This window comes from Balaenoptera musculus, chromosome 13, assembly GCF_009873245.2.
Source record: "Balaenoptera musculus isolate JJ_BM4_2016_0621 chromosome 13, mBalMus1.pri.v3, whole genome shotgun sequence".
Taxonomy (NCBI): Eukaryota; Metazoa; Chordata; class Mammalia; order Artiodactyla; family Balaenopteridae; genus Balaenoptera; species Balaenoptera musculus.
In genome coordinates, this window is record NC_045797.1 from 64,030,458 (window position 1) to 64,048,292 (window position 17,835).

The 17,835-nt window shown below is 41.4% G+C and overlaps 1 non-coding gene across 1 annotated transcript; it reads left to right on the forward strand.

The window, feature by feature from the left end:
- The first annotated feature begins 1,440 nt into the window (after nucleotides 1-1,440).
- Nucleotides 1,441-1,556, forward strand: LOC118906524. The gene has a single exon (XR_005022506.1). It is a non-coding gene; the product is annotated as a U5 spliceosomal RNA (small nuclear RNA).
- The last annotated feature ends 16,279 nt before the right edge of the window (nucleotides 1,557-17,835 follow it).

The window sequence follows — 17,835 nt, forward strand, 5'->3', positions numbered from 1 at the left end:
CACATAAGCAAGCAGCCCCACTCTAGTTGAGAAACTCCAGCAAAGTCACAGTTTTTCCACATCAGTCTCTTGCTATCTACATAACCAGTAAGATAATCCTTGAAAAATGTGTTGTGCAACCTGTGTACTATCATATGAGATGGTCACTCTGAACTCGCTATTAATCTGAAAATGAAAGCCCAGTTTCTGTCAGGCATGGGGACCAGCCTTTGCCAAGTTTAGACCCCATTTAATGCCAAGACCCCTAGGTTTCAAGGCCCATTTATATTGGCAGTACACAACTTCCTGGTTCAAAACACAAGTCTTTAAAGATCTCATAAAACTTCTTGGACTTCAGATGGTTTTTACAAAACAATACTCAGATGAGCTAAGTGTAAATGAATCAGAAAAGAGGATTATATTTCCCATAAAAACTCATGGGTTTGAGGATTAGAGGAAGAAAGGAAGGCTGGCAAATGCCAAACTTTTTAAAGCACTTTGAAACCATTAGTCAAATTCGAAATGCAGCCAGTTTCCCTCATCCTTACATTTTATGAGTTTTGTAATTGAAAATCTTTTCCTGCATTTAAGATCAGCTACAAATCAAGTTTTGTGGCTGCCTAAGATCAGAATCCCTTCCACCCATCTTTTCTTCCAGCCAAGGATTTCATGGAGCCTCTCTTAGTTCTAATTTCATCAAGAAATTCTTAGAAAGAGAAAGAGAGGGGAGAAGAGACTGAGAGAAATAGGAATTCAGTGAGTTGTAGACAAAAGGAAGAGAAAGGAGAGTAAAAGCAAGAGAGAGAGGGAGATTGAGGAATGGAAAAGAAAGGGACGGGAAAACAGGAGAGAAAGTGTGAAGACAAAAAGAGAGGGGATGCAGTGGAAGGAGGGACAAAAAGAGGTGGGTGGAGGGAAGCCAGGAAGAGGATGGATTGGAGAAGTGCAAAATGAAGGAGAAATCGATGAATGAGAAGAGGAGCAAACAGGTAGGAGGAGGGGAAAAGGAAAAAGGAAATATAGGGAGAGGAGAATTATACCCGGCATCCACGCGCTCATCTTCTCAGGTTGCTCACCTGGATCCTGGCAGCCATTTCTGAACCTCAGCTGGTTCTGACCTGAACATCAGCTTGTCCAGATTTGGGCTAGAATTAAACCTGTGACCTTAGAAGGTGCTAGCATGGTGGCTGGCTGGCTGGCTGCCCTACACCACATGCAAAGCGGGAGGCACAGGACGTCCCGTGTTCTCTCACACAAGCTGGTGGCCAAAGACCGCAGCTTCAGCTCGAGATGCCTACAAGTAGGTACTACATTTACTCTTGTGGTCCTCTCCCTTGTTCTTTCAACCATTTCATCAAAAGAGCAGAGATGAAGGAGATTAGAAATGTGTGAGTTCCTCCACGTTTAATTCAACTTCCATGAAAAATCACACGGAGCTTTACCGAGGAAGAAGTAAAGCTGATACTCTGGTTTCTCTTCAGATCATATAAATCTTTCGCCTTTTACTAAAGATTTCCGTGGAGAGGAACAATTCTGAGTTTTTACCCAATTTTTTGAGGTCTTGCATTTGCAAGGCCAATTTAAAAAAAAAAAAGAAAAAAAGAAGTAAAGCTGAGACTCAACCCATGGAGGTATCAGTGTTTCTGCCAAGATGTGTCAGCAAGATGGAGACAGAGCTGACGTGCAGAGAAAGATGAGGTGCCCCTGGAACTGAGCAACAAGTGGAACCAAGGTTTACACCAGTGCTTTCCTTCCCTTTAAAGCTTCAGGTTTGAAATCTAAGCATCCTTAGTTGTCATTCAACAAATGTTTGTTGACCCTAGGGCCGCCAGCTAGCCTACGTAAACCCATACAGCAAAATCAAAAGAAACTTCCATTTCAGGTGGAGAAGTCTAAATAATGCCTGGTTGGATTGCAATCCAAAGTTGCCCCGGGCCAGCGAGTGCCTTTGTGCTGACCCTGAGTGCCTGGCCACGGCAATATAGACCCTGTCCACATGGAGTCTAATGAGGTAAACAGACCTGGAACAAATAATTACATGTGTGGTGAGTATTGAAAAAAGGACTGTGGGAAATGAAACGCATAAAAGGAAAAGTGTCAGGGGTATGGACTAGCTTTCTACAAATTTTGAAGAGCCCATCCACAAAAGGAAACGCACCAAAAGTAAAGTTTTATGTACACTAAATTTCCCTTTCTGATTATTTTGGTCCTTTCTTACTTACCTTGAGTATAATCAAGGATGAGTATCACACAGTGGCAGCTGCCAAAGACAATGAAATGCCTGTCTTCAGGGAACCAAAATCTGTTCATTAATTTACTTTCATTGAGGTTTTTCATGCCCATTTAGTCAAATTTTTGAATATTAAACATGAAACTACATAATAATTAAGTAGCTATCAATACAATTTTATTTATACTTTTCATTCACTTCCTCCAAACTTCACTGGGTCATTGGCTGATCAACATTGAAGAGGGCACAAAGGAAATGTGTTCTTTGTCTCAAAGAGTTTGCATCTTGGAAAATACTTGGATGTACATTGAACTGAGTTGCCCTTCAACTCTATGAAACACATGCCTTTTGATCACAAAACAGCCCCCAATGAAATGCAGTTCACTTTGGTGTCTCAGTTATAAACACTCTGACCTTCCATTCAGTCAATGGACGTTTACCTAGTTTCCCTGCTTAAATTTAAGTTCAAAGATGCCCAGACACCTGCAAGGTTGCTTGAGTGCCGGGTAGGCAAGGAGAGTAACGCTCTCTTCCCTCAAATGCAGCTACTGACAAGTCATGATCCAATTTTAAGAGGAACCTTCTGCTTTCTGTCAGCTTCTATGCTTCCCGGGTTGTTGAGTTGCTGCAATTGCTTCTTTATGTAAATTTCAGGACACTAGTCATTGTTATTTCTCTTGTCTACTTTAGAATTTTCACCCAATGGCACAAGTATGTGATGTTGCCTGAGTTTAACACTTGATTCTAATTATTTTTTTCCAAAAATATTCTCTCTGCCTCCCATAAAATTGATTAAAATATCATACAGTGAATAAAGCAGCCTAGAAAAAAGAAGAAAATGAGGGAAGTCACTGTACCACCTCCACATATCAATTCCTAGACAGCCTGTCTGGTCTTCTAAGACCCAAGGCCCTTCAAAGATTGCTTCCTTCTCACTCTTTTAACCTCATCTTGGGCTACTCTCCCAAATGAACCTCTGTGCCAACTACATTTATCTACCCATTTTTCTTCTTTCTCTTTGAAAGAAAAAAAAAAAAAGGCTGGCCAGCCACTAGTCTGCAAAAAAAGGACACCCATAGTCCTGCCTCTAGTCTCACCTTACCTCATTCTCCTGACATACCATCATCTCTTCAACTAGGTCCTACTCCTCCTTCAAAATAGCATTCAAGATCCTTTACTTCCATGAAGCTCTTTGGACCACCCTAAACCTTAGTTTACTCTTTCTTCCTAACTCTTATAGCATTTCTCATCCATCTCAGGCATTAAGCACAGAATACATGCTTTGTAGTAGACATAGAATACTTTTGCAGCTGAAGTCGTTTTTTCTTCTTGGTCTTACTAAGATAAACCAGAACTAAGGCAAGTCATGGTTAATAATAGTTGAGGTTTGGTTACAACGACAACGGATGACAAAGTGACCTGTCTTTAGCTCTTTGAAGGCAGGGTTCTGCTGAACAATGGGGTTTGCCCAAATTTTCCCCAAAACCTAAATTAAGTTGAATCAAGCAGTGCCTCTCTGTAGGAAAAAAAAAAAAATTTCTCCCTCTGAACTGACAGTTTGAAAAGTTCTGTAGAAAGAATTTTGTCGTATTTCTGTCTGAAAACTGTTACATTCCCAGTAATACCATTAAAGTAGTGAAGGCTTTTATAGCATCTCTTTTTTGTTGCCCTCTCAACTTACCCTGTTATGGGAGGCCAGGACATACTCTGAGAATGGATCTAGTAAAAATCCACATAATATGGATGAACTGAGCAATATACAGAAGTAACTCACACCACCAAAGAAACACTAGCTCCGCAAGGAGAGGCCTGGCTTTCTAAACAGTGAGGGGAGGCCAGTAAAACCAGCCCAGTATCTGTTGATTCCTCCACGTTTCCTGGTTTTAAAGCCCAAGCTACTGCTGAGAGGGATCAGGTTACATTTGCCAGCTGCTCCAGAACTTTCCACTTAACCCTTTTCAATCCACAACCTGGATGTTACACTTCCATTTCACTTCGAAGAGCATCTTCCGTCTTTATATTTCCCCCCATGTTTTCTTCCCAACATACAAGTACCCGGCCAACTCTCAATGCCACCCCACCCCCATGAAGCTACCTGCACCCACACTGACTTCCATGCCTTCACCTAATCACTAGAGGCCTGTGTTGAGGGCAGACACCTGGTGTGTCATGTTCCCAGTGCCTAACACAGTTTGCAAATCATAGTAAATGTTTGTTGTAAGTAAATGCACGGTGTTTGTTGAGTGAATGACTATCCTTTTGGACACCTAACTGCTATGAGCAGTCCGCGACAAGAAACCTCCAAATATCTTTCCTTTTTTTTTTTTTTTTTTTGGCTGGGTTGGGTCTTCATTGCTGTGAGCGGGCTTTCTCTAGGTGTGGCGAGCGGGGGCTACTCTTTGTTGCGGTGTGCAGGCTTCTCATTGGGTGGCTTCTCTTGTTGTGGAGCACAGGCTCTAGGCACGTGGGCTTCAGTGGTTGCAGCACGCAGGCTCAGTAGTTGTGGCATGTGGGCCCTAGAGAGCTTGGGCTTCAGTAGTTGTGGCACGTGGCCTCAGTAGTTGTGGTGCACGGGCTCCAGAGCACATGGGCTCAGTAGTTGTGGCCTGCAGGCTCTAGAGCGCAGACTCAGCAGTTGTGGTGCACGGGTTTAATTGCTCCACTGCATGTGGGATCTTCCCGGACCAGGGGTCGAAGCCGTGTCCCCTGCATTGGCAGGCAGATTCTTAACCACTGCGCCACCAGGGAAGTCCCTATCTTTTCTTCATCATAAACAAAAAACCTTGCCCAAGATCCTTAAGTTGTCAGGGGTCTGGGGACTGATTCATTCATTCATTCACGGATTCATTTATTCATTCACTAGCCATTTTTGAGAGCCAATTGTTTTTTTTTTTTTTACCACGCCACACAGCTTGCAGGATCTTAGTTCCCTGACCAGGGATGGAACCTGCGCCCGCGGCAGTGAAAGCACAGAGTCCTAACCACTGGACCACCAGGAAATTCCCCCAATTGTTTTCTAATTAACTAAGAATGGAGAATGGGTTTTAGAAATTTTTGCTTAGGGATCTAATAGGCCTGAATAGATGCAAGGATTCTCTCTGAAAGCTGGGGAAGTTTTCTTTAGAAGGCATGGGACAAAGAGATGGATAAATGGAATCTCTTCCCACAGTCCTCTTGTAGCTAATTGCTAGAAAAATCATTGGCGGAAAATCTATGAGCACCTAGAACAGCATCTGTAGGATGTAAGGACACGATCCTGGATATTTGCTTGCCGGGAAGGAGTAGAATATATGGTTAAGAGCACAAACTTTGGTGTCAAACAACCTGGGCTCAGTTCTTAGTTCCGCTCCCGAGTTTGGGAGTAAACTTGTGTGCCTCGGCCTATGTTCTGGATGAATCTGGGAAGAAGCTGACTGGGCATTAAGGAACTAAGTTCTTGAATCCCCCTCGAACAATCACTTTTATGAGGGAATGTTTTTGGGTTACTCAGTGCTGCCCTGGGAACTGCTGAGATAATCTCAGCCTTAGATCTGTCAAGGCTGCTTTTTTTTTTTTAATCACTCTATGGCTCAGCACGCAGAATAATTTCTTAGTGATCATGAAGTGTTTCCTGATAGCCAGCTCAGCCTCTACACACTTACTGCCATAACTCTTCCAGTAGCCATTTCTGGGAAAATGGAGCTTCCTCCAGGGGTTTTAGAGTCAAAGACACCAAAAACTGATGAGTCTTCTGTGAGATTAAGAGCAGAGATAGGAGAGGAGACCTTAATTTTACAAAGGGAGATGGTGGGAGGAAGGGAAGGGAAGAGAATCGTTCATGTTCATTTGCTGAGCACTTATAAAGACCCATAAATGGCACAGGAGGTTTCTGCACCTGCCATCACTGAAGGGGGCCATGCGATAGACATTTACCTTTGTAACCAAAAAGTGGCATTCCATGATTTAATAAACCATGCACCTCTTGACGCTTCTTATCTGTGAAATGGGAATAATACCTAACACAAGGTTTAGCAAGCTTTTCTGAAAAGGGACAGACAGTAGGTATTTTCAACTTTGCACGCCACACTGTCTCTGTTACAACTACTCAGTTTTGCCATTGTAGCATGAAAGTTGCCTAGACAATACAGAAATGAATGGGCAGATTTGGTCCGCAGGCCATAGCTTGCCATCATCTGGTCTAATCCCCTGGTCTAATATGTAGGGTGTTAAGAGGATTAAATACACTAATCCAAGCAACATATTTTTGTACAGCATGCAGCAGATCAGCACTCAATAACTATTTGCTATTATCATTGTTCTGATTTTAGACTCTCCCATGTGTATGCACTACCTTTGCTCACCCTAGTGAATGAGGTAGTCCTCAGGTCTCCCTGGGAGATATTCCTAGCCCTTTCCATCTTGGGCATATGGAGGGTGTCACAGATTGGGTTCTCTGGGAAGGACCCTGAGATGGAGTTTAGTATATAGGATGTTTATTTTAGGACTGTCCTTGGGAGTAATCCTGTAGAAAGAAGGAGAAGGAAGAAGGACTGGGCAGAGGGAGAAGTCGAGTTTGCCCAACAGGAGACTGAGCCGAACCCACAAGGATCTCTGAAGCTAAAATGGCCATTCGCGTTGTCCCGCATTGGGTCAGAGAGGCTGGGCCTTGGTGCCCCACCTGGAGCAGTCACTGGATGTGGGCTGCCCTGGGAAGGGGGGCAGCTCTGCAGCGCACGCACTCCTGGAGGGGCTGACAGGGAGGGGAAGACGTGACCCATTCTGACCATGAATGGTGCACAGAAATGACACGTGGCATTTGCAAACCAAGCATTTAATTGTTGCTGCAAGACCCTCCAGAGCTCCTTCCCTCTGTGGTAACCAGCAGTTTCAAGATGGAGGCTGCTCCCTCAGCCTGGGTCCCAGAGGGACAACAGTGAAGAGAGTTTCCTATCAATTGTACTGGAAACCTAATGTGAGCAAGACTTAAATCTGAGTTCTTTAAAGCCACTGAGATTTTAAAGTTGTTTGTTGCTGCAGTATTGTTAGCTTTCTATTATGAGCCCTCAGCTGCTGCACTGGATGTATTTGAAGGTTTTGAAGTGAAGACACACCTGATAATCTTACAAAATCAGGGAACTGGTTTGAAACCACCATCATCATTGCCAGCATCATCATAGCTAACACCAGCATTTACATGAAGTTTCTAATTTCATGCTCGTAACAACCTATGTATAACACAGGTATTATTACCCTCATTTTAGAGATTAGGAAACCTATGCTTATAGACGTTTATTAATTTGCATGAGGCCAAGGGTCTGCAAACTATAACCGGCAGGCCAGATCCAGCTCACTGCCTGTTTTTGTAAATAAAGTTTTATTGGAACACAGCCATGCCCATTCATTACACAGTATGTAATTATGGCTGCTTTCATGATACTGTGGCAGAGTTGAGTAGTTGCATATGGCTGGCAAAGCTGAAAATACTTACCATCTGGACCTTTTCAGAAAACGTTTGCCCACTCTCCCTCTCTCCCCGCACTCTACAGAAGGCCTGGTTCCAAACCTAGGTTGTCTGACTCCAGAGATGCAGCTCATAATTCAGATATAAGTAAATACTAGGTAGGCTTGGAGCCTGTAAGGGTATTATAAAACTTTCCCATTTCCATTATCTTAACTGTACATTTTTTAATTTAAAATTTTCATGACATTTATTTCCAGCATTATGACAGACTCCCTATCATGAAAATCCTCCCCTAAAAAAAAAACCTGTAAAATTCTGAATAAAATGAATAGGTGACTTCGCAAGAAATTAAGGTAAATCCTCAGGGGTTAAAAATGAAGTAGAAGCCAGAAGCCAGAATTAGCATGGTAAATGCTCACTCAAGCAGGCAGTGGACCCCTAATGGCATCTGCCACTGTTAGAGGGGACATGACAAGGCAGAAGAGTGTCAGCATAGAGACTTTGGAATGAGTCCCTGAAGGCCCAAATTTCCAGTGAAAGAATGGACTGGAAAATATTTGCCCTGCAAAAGGAGACATCAAAAAAATTCTGTGTCTCAGCTCTGATTTGGGTTGCAAGGGAAGGAAAGGTCCCCACCTGCCAACCAGAGGAAATAACCATACCCCAGGCTTGAAGCCTGGGGTTCAAATTCACTCTACTTGCCTATTCTGAAACTATTTTAAACCAAAGAAACTAATTTAAAATAGTCCTAGATTTTTAGCTCCCCAGGCACTTGGGCAAAGTAAACACAAATAAAGGGAATATTCTCTCAAGTTGCCTCCTAAAATTCTCGCAGATAATGCCCCAACAAAAATGAGCTCATAGTGAAAAATCACAAGACCACTCACAGAGCAAGACATAATGGGACAGAGCAGAAACATCAAATAGCAGAATCAGACACACACTTTCTTTAGATGTTAGAGTTATCCCATGTAGCAGGACTTGATCAACTTTTTCTATAAAGGCCCAGGTAATATATATTTTAGGCTTTGCAAGCTATGCAGTCTGTATCAAAAAGATTCAACTTTACCATTCTACAGTGAAAGCAGACACAAGCAGTATGTAAATTAATGGGCTTAGCTGTGTTCCAATAAACCTTTTTTACAAAAATAAGGAGTGTGTTGGACTTCCCTGGTGGTCCAGTGATTAAGAATCCACCTTCCGATGCAGGGGATGTGGGTTCGACCCCTGGTCGGGGAACTAAGATCCCACATGCCGCAGGGCAACTAAGTCCGCACGCCACAACTAGAGAGAAGCTCGCGCACCGCGAGGAAAAGCCGACGTGCCACAACTAAGACCGCAGCCAAATTAATTAATTAATTAATTAATTACAAATTTTTTTAAAAAAAATTTTTAAAAAACGAGTGTGCTAGATTTGGCTGGCAGGCCATAGTTTGTAAAATAAGTATGTTTTCAATATTTAACGAATTCAGTATATGAACAAGGAATGAAATACTATCATTAATATCCAGGCAGATTCTTAACTTCTGGAAGTAAAAGGTATAGTTGAAATCTTAGGATTCAACATATGAGTTAACTAGCAGATTAGAACAACTGAAAAGCATAATTAGCAAGTTGAAAGTTGGATATGACAAAACTACTTAGAATATAGTACAAAGAGATAGAGGAGGAAAATATGAAAGAGAGGTTAGTAGATATGAAGTTTGAGTGAGGAGTTCTAACATTCATCTAATCAGAGTTCCAGAAGGAGTGAGTAGAAAGAATGGGAGAGACATAATAGTCAAGAATTTTCATGGATCCTAATATTTAGGATCTACAAAATATTCCAAAAAATACTTACACCCAAACTCATCCTGGTGAAATTGCAGAACATGTAAGACAAATTGAATAGCTTAAAAACTGTCCCCCTCCACACCAAAAGACAGCTTACCTGCTTTATATCTGATTTTTTATGAACAGCAGCAGATATCAAAATACTGTAAGATAATATCTTCAAAGTGCCAAAAGGACATAATTGTCGATCTATAATTGTATATCCAACAAAATTTAAAGAATGAGGATGAAATACAGATGTTTTTATACAAACAAAAGCTAAGATAATTTATTATCAACAGACCCTCTTAAGATTTAAAATACAGAAGAAATAAAGGAACTTCTTAAAAATATATACTATAGGAAGAAGGAAAAGCACCACAGAAGAGAGATTTGAGATTTAGGAAGGATGGTAACCAGGTGAGCAAAGAAAGTGCATTTATCACGTGGATAAATCTAAATAAACATCAACACTAATACACCTAATTTGTGAAGTAAAAAAAAATTGGGGGAGGGGGCACATAAATAGAGGTAATATTCTGTCTCTTAAAATAGTAGGTACAAAAAAAATAGTAGGTACATAAGTATTCATGAGAGTGTGTGTGTGTGTGTGTGTGTGTGTGTGTGCTGTATTCTTTTCTATATATGATAGGTTTTGCAAAACATTTTTAATAGAAATAAAATACTGGGTAACAATAGCCTATAAGCTGAAAGAGTTAAAGCCCTCTAAGTTTTAGGAAGAGAGTAAACATAATTAAAAACTCTAACCATTAAAAAATTAGAAAGATAATCCATAAATTTCAAACTACTGGAGGAGCAAAAAAAGTGAAATAAGTAAAGAACTTTACAGGACAAATAGCATGAAAAAGGTAGTAAAAATAAATTGAAATATATCAATGATCACAAAAAATAATGAATTAAACTTGCCAGTTAAAAGTTCATTTTTTTAAAATCCAGCTTTATTCTTCTTATAAAAAACACTTAAAACAGAAGCACACCAAACGTTTGAGGGTAAGATAATCCAAAAAGCTCTATAAGGCAGATTAATTTTTCCAGCAAACAAAAATACATTCTATTTGCTTTCTGGAGTAGCCTTTGAATCCGCATACAAAGTGATGTGTTATAATAAAGCAAAGAGAAAAATTGAATATGAAGAGAGAGATGACCTGGGTTCAAACTTAATATTCTCTGACAAACCTAAAAACATGGAAAAATAGTTCCCCTTTTGCCAAACCTGTGGAATTCAAGCAAGCATGGGTAGAAACTTGGGGCTTAATAGTGAGCCAAAAATAAATACAATTTATCATTATCGCAATTTTGGTCAAATTTCTTGACTTAAAAATGGAGTTTACAAAATAATCAGATAACATTTCAAAATAACTTGCATTTTGAGACAAAGGATGGTGAAATCACTTTTCATTGTATTAATGAGACATTCATTTAAACATAAGGATTCTAGGGGAAAATATATCAGAAATCATTTTGAAGTACGAGTGGATTTGAAGAGTCAGGGACAAAAAAATATGTATAAAGGTGGATAATTGCTGCATTAAAATAGAGAAAGATTAGAAAGAACCTAAATAAATAACACAGGAATGGGTAAAGTGTAACGCATGTGTACAATGAAATGTTTTTATAGCTATTTTAGTAACATGAGGAAACACCTATGATATAATTAGTAAACAAAATAATATATGAAACTGTAAATACAAAATGATCACAAACATTTAAACGTAGTAAAATGTGTCTAGAAACAGGATTAGGAAGAAAAACAAAAGAATAGTAAGAGTGATAGGGAAATGAATAATTTGTATTTTCTACTTTGTATTCTGTTTTCCAAGTTTTTGCAATGAGAACTTTTATAATCAGATAATAGCATAATTTTATTTTATATCTTTAATATTTTGTTAGTTTATATATATTATGGCCCAGAATCTCTGTGAATGAAATAGTACGGGGAAAATGAATTCTGGAGAGAGACAGTGAGGCAAGCCTTTAAGAGAACGTCTTAAGAGACAGGAACGTTGCTGTATTTCTAATTAGTGTGTAACTCGATATAAAGCAGCTTCCTCTCTTAAAAGTTTCATGAATGTGCAGCAAAGCCACGCCCAGCGGCTGCTATGGCTACGAGGTAAAGCTGATTGGGCCGGCGTCCACTCTGCTTCCAGGTGAGGCAGAAGAAAGAAGGTCGGGCTCGGCGAGGGTGACAAATCCCCCCTTTGGGCCTCTGCCTTGTCTCCTCTCCCATGTGTCCCTCTTTCCTGCCTCCCCTTGGCCACCTCTCCTCTCTGCGTCTTAGCCTCCAGTGCAGTCAGCACCATCAGACCCAGCTCTTCCTGACCGCCCGCATCTCCACCCTCCAGCCCCCACCTCCCTTTTTGCTGGGCTTCCATAGGGCGCTGCACTCTTCGAGCACCTCCAACACCGCAAGCTGTGGGAGGCGGGCTTCTTTTCCCACTGTACCCTTGATGCCCAGGACCTGCCCATGCTGGGTGACCAATAAATATTTGTTGACTGAATGAATGAATGAACGAACGGAGGCTCATTCTCAGTCTTTACTGGGGGTTCCTCTTCATCTACTCATCCTTAAATACAATCATTCTTCAAGATTCCATGCTCAATTGCTTTTTCTTTTTCTTCTTTATGTTTCCCCTGGATGATCTCTCCTCCTTTTGTCTTAGCTAACATGCATATGAAAATGAGCCCAACTTTTCAACTCAACTTCATCTTTTTTCCTCATCTGTATTTCCAACTGCTTTCAGCTGGACCTACAGACACTTCTTATTCTCATCCATAACGCATCATCTTCCTCCCAGTCATCCTTCCGCCTTGAGCTCCAACTCACTTAACATCACCACCATCCCCTCAACATTCCAGATGTAAGCTCAGAGAAGCCTTTTACTCTCCTCCAACCCTCCCTGATGAGGCTGCCGTCTCTCTGGAATTGTGTCCCTCTTTTCTATTCCATTCCCACTGCCCCAGTTCCACTTCTCACCAACATCATCTCCAAACCCTGTGGGGTTTCCTTACTTTGAATCTGCACCTCTCATGGCTGCTGCATTTATTTTCCAAACCATAGAACTCATCATGTTCCCATTTTGCTCAAAAACTCCTGATGTTTCCCATTGCCTTCAGAAAAAAACCAAGCACACAAGGCTCCTCTCCGTCTTCATGGGAGATGAAGTCATGCCACCTCTGTGACTGCTCACATTTCTCCACCTGCCTGGATGCCATTCTCCCACTACTCTGCCTCTCGAATTGCTCAGCCCCCTGCGAAGTCCATATCAAGTGTCACCTTCCCTGAGAAGCCTTTTCCCAAATCTTCAGTCAGGATTAAGGGCGCTTTCCTCTGTGGTCGGATAACCTCTCCATGATGCCTCCATAAGAGCACAGGTCAAGGTTGTGGGCTGCAGGTGGGTGGGCAGAGGAAGACAATTAAGGAGCCCTAGAGAACCTGAGCACGAGGGAAGGGAGGTCTCCCTCCTAGAGTGAGTCCAGGTCTTTAACGCTGAAACTCCTCCACCTTCCACTTTACCACAACTAAATAATTCATGCCTTACCTCATTTCCTCACTGAACAAGATCTGTTCCATTTTCTACCTTTAAAAAGGTCAAAGTTAAATTCTGGCCCATTCCTCCTTCCTCCCTCCTCTTTCCATGTGTGGTTCTATGGCAGAATCATGAAATGGAAGGAAGGTTCACTGACTCCAAGAAAAAGTCACTGCCATAGGCAGCTAAAGCAACAGAATATTTTCTTTATAAAAATAATTTTGGCAGAACCTGGCTGTTTCCTGCGGACATTTTAAGCAACCAAAATAAGGGTTGGGATTTGTATTTCCGAACAAGTGAAAGCTGCCTGTTTAGCTCATGCTTCCCCCTCCTCTCTAGGAAGTGGAAAACTTACAACAGAAGTAATTCCCTTCATCCTTCCATCCTCTTCACAATGCAACCCCCGACCTTTGGAGCCTCCACCTCGAGCCATAGGTAGCCGACTAAATAGGAAAAAGATATGCAAACCTTAGGAAATAAAGAGTTTTTCATACAAAGAGTTACATTCAAGCCATTGTCTCGAATGTTTTGGATAACTCTCGTTTTTAGTTTAGGAAAGAAAATCTGAAACAGAACAATTACATCACAAATGGAACATTTATATAGTCACTGGGATAAAAAAAACGTTCGGCGAAGGAAAAGGCTGCATGATTTCAATGAGATCCAGGTGGGATAGCCCTTTCAGCAAATGTCTACACACCAGCCCGTAAAAATGATGGAAAAGGCACAAGACAAGAATAAAAGCAACGGAGTGCCAGGTGCTCATCCGACTAAACCCACATCCTCTCGGAGCTGGTCCTTTCCAGCTGCTCCTTCCATCTATTCTCCCTTCCTCCCAAGGGCTTGAGTCTCTCTCATGCCTTCTGGGGTCTTCTGCTCATTGTCCTCTCTTCCCTCACCTGGCAACCAAATTCTCTCCTGACCCAGGGCTGGGGCGGGCAAGAGGGTGAACAAAATTACCAATGCCACGAGCAATAGTAACAACAACTTTGGAAGCCCTCACTAAGCATCAAGTGCTGGGTTGGATGCTTTGCGTGGATTATCTCATTTAGTCATGACAACCCTAAATGGTAAGTTCTATAATTGTTCCCATTTTATAGCTGGGGAAAATGAGGCTTAGGTTAAGTATCTTGCCCCACATCACACAGCTAGTTAGTGGCAGAACCAGCTCTCAAACTTAATCTGACTCCAAAGTTAATCACCCTAACCAACAGAGTTGCTGGAGGAATGAACACCTTTCCATACACAAGATTATTAGCAAAATAAGACTAGGGTGATGGAGCACTAGGAAGTCAGTGGGAAAGTCTTCTGAAGGGATGAAGGAGAATGGGAATCAAGGGTGAGAAGAATGGGACAATCTGGAGAAATGAATGGAACACTACAGGTGGTACCTCATACCTAATCCTTAGTTGAAAATGAGAGAAACTCATCAGGAAAAACCCTTATGTGCTGAAAGATTTCTGACTTCGATTCACAGAGGATGGGGTAAAGAAAGAGAACTTGGAATGTTAACATAAGCATGGCCATTCTCACGCAGGTGAGATGAGTCACCTGCCTGAAATGCAGCAGGAAAAGGAAGCAGCAGGTTCAAAAGAAGCAGGAAGAAATAGCCTTATATATGAAAAAGAGATGGCAAAAGATGCCACGGTCCTGTACAGAAAGCCACTCAGGAAGAGTGGAAGCAGGATAGAATTACAGGAGAAATACAAACAAGGGTCCTTCTGGGGTGAGCCTTTACCATGGATGGCCCAGGCAAGGAGGAGGCTTTCTGAAGGCAGACCACATAAGTACAAGCGAGCAATCATAGGGATGGGGACTTGAACTATCTTTATGTCTGCTGGAATTCACAGTTTGCTAAAATAGAGTTGCTTATAAAAATTTTTAACATTCCTAGCTAACAATTTCAGCTCTCAGACAGAAGGAGAAACTGCCATTCTGGATATAATTTTAACCAATGAGAAAGAACTGGTTTCCGTACAGAAATTACAGGGACCTTGGGAGAACATGACCATGTCTTTTGGGAGTCTATAATAGCAAGGAAGGGGAGCATTACATACATTCTAAGGCAATGTAATAATGAAGAATTCCAGTGAAAAGGAAAAGGATAAGTAAACTCGTAAGCCAGCGTGGCCACACAGAAAACTTTCTCATGAACTCATATATTTTAAAGGACCAGTTCATGAGAGATCATGAGGGACATACAGTCAAGAACCAATACAAAAAATGATGGTTTTCAGGAAGGCTAAAGCCTCAGCTAATGGGAAATCCAAGAAACACAAGTGATTAAAAAGGTCTTCCATGAAAAGTTCAGTTCAGAGAGAGAGAAAATGGGGTGGGAGAGGGGGAAGGAAGGGAGGGAGGGAGGGAGAGAAAGGAGGAAAGGAGGAAGGGAGAGAACATAAGATAAAAGAACATAAAAAAAGAAAGGAAGAAGTAGGAAGAGAATGAGGAAGAGGAGAACAAGGAGGTGACAGATCCAGGAAGAAAGTGTCATGTTAACAGGCAACTAAAGGTCCAAATTGCCAAATACTCAAATTCCATCTTCTGAAGCAAGAATAGATTTTGAATTCTAATTGTGCAGCAAAGGAGACCATGAAAAGAGGAAAGTGGAGCCCACAATAATTTAGGGAATAAGAAAAATCTAGGCATACAGATTATTTCAAACCTCCAGATCCAGACAAATTATATTACAGAGTACGAAAAGAATTTGCAGATATAATCTCATAGCAGTGAGTTTGAGAAACCATAAAGAATGGGAAAGATGCCAGAAACCCTGGGAAATGTTCTATTTTGCAATATATTGGGGAAAAAAACAACAGATCTTGAAAACTAAAGATCCATAAGCTGGATATGATTCTCATCAAAGAAGGTGAGTCCTGCTGGACCCTGTGGTGGTCAGAACACATCTGCTTTTTCCATGAGGGATGTTGTGAAACTAGTATCTTCCAACAAAGAATGAACACTGTGATGAGAAAGTTGGAAGCCATGCCCTACAAGGGAAGGTTCGGAGGTGTGTATAGCACAGAAATCAGCTGACTAAGAAAGGTATCAAAGATTTGAAATGTCTGTATAAGAAGCCATAGAGTCATTTTATGTTGCCTTCAAAAACAGAACTAGAATCAACAGTAGAAATTTTAAATAGGCAGATTTTTCTTTAATATTTGAAAGTATTTTCTGTTCATTCATTCAACAAGTGTTTATTGAGCACCTACTTTTTTTTCTTTTTTGGCCACACCACGCGGCTTGTGGGATTTTAGTTCCCCGACCAGGGATCATACCCAGACCCTCCGCAGTGAGAGCATGGAGCCCTAACCACTGGACCGCCAGGGAATTCCCTTGAGCACCTACTTTGTGCCAGATACTGTGCTAAGCACTGAGGATACATGATAAGTACGGTTCCCACCTTTATTGGACTTAGTCTTGTGAAGGAAAACAATAAACAAGTAAACAAGGAACATAATCACAGATTATAGCAAAGCCCGGAAGGAAGGAACAGGGGAAAGAGAGAATAACAGTGAGTATCTATCTAAAGATGGTTTTAGGGAAAACTTTTCTGAGGAGATGCCATTTGTGCTGAGACCTATATGATGACAAGGGTAGAGCTGTGTGAACACTTTGGGGCAAAGAGAACAGCAAGTGCAAAGGCCCTGAGACTGGAAGAGCTGACTTCTTCCCGGAACTGAAAGGAGCCAGGAAAGTAAACTTGGTGAGCAAGAGAGAGGAAGATGGGAGGTTGTGAGATAAGGTTGAAGAGACAGACAGGAATCAGGGACTAAGACGTTGCCATCCTAAGGAATGTAGAATGTGTGCCAAGAGATATGGGAAGCCGTTGAACGTTTTGAGCAGGAAAGTCACATGATCTGATTGATGTGTGTGTTTTGATAGTTATTCCAGCTGCTCTGTGGTAAATGGATCCGTGTGGGGCTGGGGGGATGCAGGGAGAGTGTTTAGGAGGCTACTGTAGTATTTAGATGAGGCTGAAGTGTGCATTGAGGGCGTGTAGTCAAGTTGGAGAGAAGTTCATTTGAATTTTTTTTGAAGTAACATAGAATTTACTGACAAATTGAATATGGAGTTTGAGGGATGGGGGGAAATGGCTAGAATGATACAAAACTTGACTTGGGTGGCAGGCATTGAATGGCCACCTGAGTGGACCCTGCAAAATGGGACCTGGAACTGGGCTGGCAGGATGGACTGGAAAGACTGAGGTTGCATTTGATTCAGTGATGACAACAGAACTCATGAAAACACACGTCAAGCACCCACTTCTGGGTGGTGGGTCTACCAAAAGCTCCAGAAAAGAGGCGTTTGGTTTGGCACAATTCTTAAACTGCAAACGGTTATAAACTTTATCATAAGCACGTTTCTATGGAAACTCACAGTGCTCCCAGTGAAAACAACAAGGAAATTAGCAAAGTTGCATATATACTTTGTTATATGTATATTATAAATACATTTTATATTATTATATATACTATATATTGTATATACATATGGCTTATAAAATTGCAGTCCCTTGCTCATAGCTTAAAATAGAGAAGGCACTCATGCTTTCAATGCACATAATACACATTAATACCCAACAGACACAAATACCACAAATTTTGCTAAAGACAGCACAACATTCTCATCTTGCTAAGTCACCAGGAGAAACTCTCTCTTGTAAAGAGAAGTTTTTGAAATTTAAGACTTAAGGCTTTCTCGTATCAGAATAGATCAGCCAAATGAATCCTCTCATCAATATTGGGTGCTAACGGCCATGCACATGAGAATGTAACTGTGGCAAAAGAGTTCTTTGCTGGAATATGTCAATCTTTAAAAGATAA